Here is a 3428-nt window from a genome sequence, read left to right on the forward strand (position 1 = left end):
ACTCAGCATCAGTTCATGTAAGTCCAGGTTTTTCTGAAGTCTGCCTGTTCATCATTTTTTATGGAATAGTAGTATTCCATTATGTTCATATACCACAACTTGTTCAGCCATTCCCCAACTGATGGGCATCCCCTCAATTTCCAATTCTTTGCCACCACAAAAAGAACTGCTGTAAAGATTTTTGTACATGTGGGTCCTTTTCCCATTTTTATGATCTCTTTGGCATAAAGGCCTAGAAGTGCTATGACTGGGTCTAAGGGTATGCATAGTTTTATATCCTTTGGACATAGTTCCAAATTGTTCTCTGGAATGGTTGGATCAGTTCCCAACTATTGAGCAAATTTTTAAAGGTCTGTCAAACTTTGGTATTGTGATAGGCTAAGTTAATTGAGTATATTTATTGGCATTGCTTCACATAGAAAAACCTATTCTCCTCCTCATTGTAAACAATTTTGTATGAGAGGAGGGTGGTAACTAAGAATTCTGTGGTAATTAGGAATTTATTTTGTCATAGTACTTTTTAGGATTTATTTATGATACTTAAAGACAATTTGTACCAACTTAATTTTGATAACTTCCAGTTTTAAAGTTTTTTTGCTTTAAGATTGAATAAGAGAGAGACACCTATTTAGAAATTTTAGACTTAAATTTAAATTAAATTAAATTAAAATTAAATATTTAAATTTTAGAAATTTACCTCATGAAAATTCAGTGATTATCTTTTTAATATCAGGATACTTTTTAAACTGTTTTTAAAAAAGGGAAATACTTTCAGGAAGAAATGTTTAAGTAAAATCTTTTGTGTGCATTTTTAAAGTAAAAATCCTTTGTGTGGTTTTTAGAAGGCCTATTAAACTTTATTTAAGCTGATTTGTTGCAATAATTTGATGGTATTGACAACAATTGTGTCCAGACCTACTATGATGAGTGAGACTTTATTGTTTGAAGAGAAAGCTTTTTTGGGACCCTGAATATTCTTTTTCAGTTTTTTTTCTCAGGTTTGTTGTGTCCTTGGGCCAATTTTAAATGAACTCTTTAAGAAAAAGTTAGCAGCTCATTGGAAGCAACATCTAAGATCTAAGGCTGGTGAATATCTTTCCCTGGGAATTAGGTAGGGAGGTTACCTTGGGAAGGCTAAGGTTGGACTCTTCTTCTTCTTCTTCTTCTTTTTGCTTCTTGGTGAGGCAATCAGGGTTAAGTGACTTGCCCAGGGTCACACAGCTAGTAAGTGTCATGTGTCTGAGGCCAGATTTGAACTCAGGTCCTCCTAACTCCAAGGCCAGAGCTCCATCCACTTTTGGACTCTTCTTAATTCATTTTCCCATATAAGAAATCTGTCTGCCTGGTTCCATATACTAGAATACTTATAGTGATGTAGGCCTTGAGGCTGTTATAACCCTGTCCCTGCTTATAACTCTCATAGCAAACTTCTATGAACAGGGAAGACAAACAGTGAAAGTTTGTTATTGCAATGCTAAATCAATTAGTTATTAGACTAATACTAAGGCATCTGAATTACTGTAATAAACTGTAAGTGGGAAAAATTTTGCTATTTTGCTATCAATTTGTAGTCATTCCATGGCCTCAGCAAGAGTTAACTTAGTGCTTGAACTTCTCACATGCATAAAATTCAGTTCTTTCAGAATGAGAAGCTTGTGAAACAAAAATATGAATCTATTCAATTGTGAAGTTAAAGTCAGGAACCTCTTTTCTTTATGTTTTAAGGAAAAGGATTTCAGTATAGTCAGTTACATTAGTAGAGAGTAGTAATTTATGAGCTATCTTGCATTACCCTAATGGGAAATCTGATTTTGTTTACATTTGTTATTTAATATGGGATTAGAAGCTGTGAGCCCACTGCCATGAAGGGTCTTTGGACTGAGAGAGATGGCCAAATGACCATCTTTTTATTAATAAACATATTGGCCTTACTAATAAAATGATTAAATTACCCAGAAGTTATGTCTTTCCAACTTTTTTAAATGCCACAAATCTGAAATTTGATGTTTAGTCATTTCAATTTTATCTGACTTATTTTGACCCCAGTTGGGGTTTTCTTGGTAAAAATACAGGAGTGGTTTGCCATTTCCTTCTCCAGCTCATTTTACAGAGGAGTAAACCAAGGCAAACAGGATTAAATGATTTGCTCAGGGTAACATAGGTAAGGGTCTGAGGTCAGATGTGATCTCATGGAAGCTGAGTCTTTCCAGCTCCAGGACCACACACTCTTTGCACCATGGTGCCCCCAGCTGCCCCAATTTAATTTACCTCTCTACAGATTCCATTCCTTGCTTTCAACTGTGCCCTCTGGGACCAAGAGACAAGAGAAAATGCTCAGTATGGACACTTTCAGGATGTCTCTCTTTTTTTTTTTTTTGGTTTTTAGGCAATTGGGGTTAAGTGACTTGCCCAGGGTCACACAGCTAGTAAGAGTCAAGTGTTTGGTCTGAGGCTGGATTTGAACTCAGGTCCTTCTGACTTCAGGGCTGGTGCTCTAACCACTGCGCCACCTATCTGCCCCCCAGGATGTCTCTTATGCTGGGTTCTGAGGTTCTGGGGTGCTATGATTTCATGATGGGCTCTGCAAACACTAGGTTTTAAGACTTCTGGGGTTTTAATTTTAGGAGCCTGGGCCTCTAGAGCCTGTCTCTAAATGGGCCTCATCTTATCACCTTCACTCATCTTTGACTCTGCTTGCTGGTGAGAACAGAGAAGCTATAGAAGAATGCAAGCTCACCAAGGACAAGGAATGTGTCATTTGGATCACAATACTAGCTATGATACCTCATCTAGGCTTGGCTGTGACCCAGAGGTGCCAAAGGCTGTGAAGCTGGGATGGCAGCTCTGGAAGGTTCCCCCATTCTGGAAAGGCTTCTAGTAAAGTCCCCTCAACAGGCTACATCTGATTTCTGGAGAAAGGCACCATTAGGTTCAGGTAGGCTCATGACCAATAGTTTGGCCTTTTGGTGATGAGTTCACTGGCCATGGCAGGTCACGGAGAAAACAAAAACAGTCCCCCGTGACTGTAAGTCATCTTGTGCTTAAAAGCCACCTTGTACCTAAGCAGTAATAATAGAAGCATGGATTTCAAGGTGGAAGAGACTCCTGAGGCAAGCTAACCAGGTCCCCTCTCGTTACAGGAGAGGAAACTGAGGTGTCAAGTTGTTTTTCCAAGGTCATACAGGTATGAAGCCCAAGAGCCAGAAGGTGAACAGAGTGGTGGAACAGGGAGGGGAGAATGTTGAGTCACCACCTCTAGGCCATACACTGAGTCACTCAATTCTGAATCCTCTAAATGTGAGGGTCTTTGACAGTGCCTACTGAGCTTACATACTGATAAATGCTGTTGAAATTGTAGAGAGTGCAGGACTTCTGGAGGAGCTGAATTGTATCAGTCTCAGTTGTCCTCCTAATAAAGAAAATAGAAG

The sequence above is a fragment of the Vombatus ursinus genome, unplaced genomic scaffold (assembly GCF_900497805.2).
Source record: "Vombatus ursinus unplaced genomic scaffold, bare-nosed wombat genome assembly UNPS02014164.1, whole genome shotgun sequence".
Classification (NCBI taxonomy): domain Eukaryota; kingdom Metazoa; phylum Chordata; class Mammalia; order Diprotodontia; family Vombatidae; genus Vombatus; species Vombatus ursinus.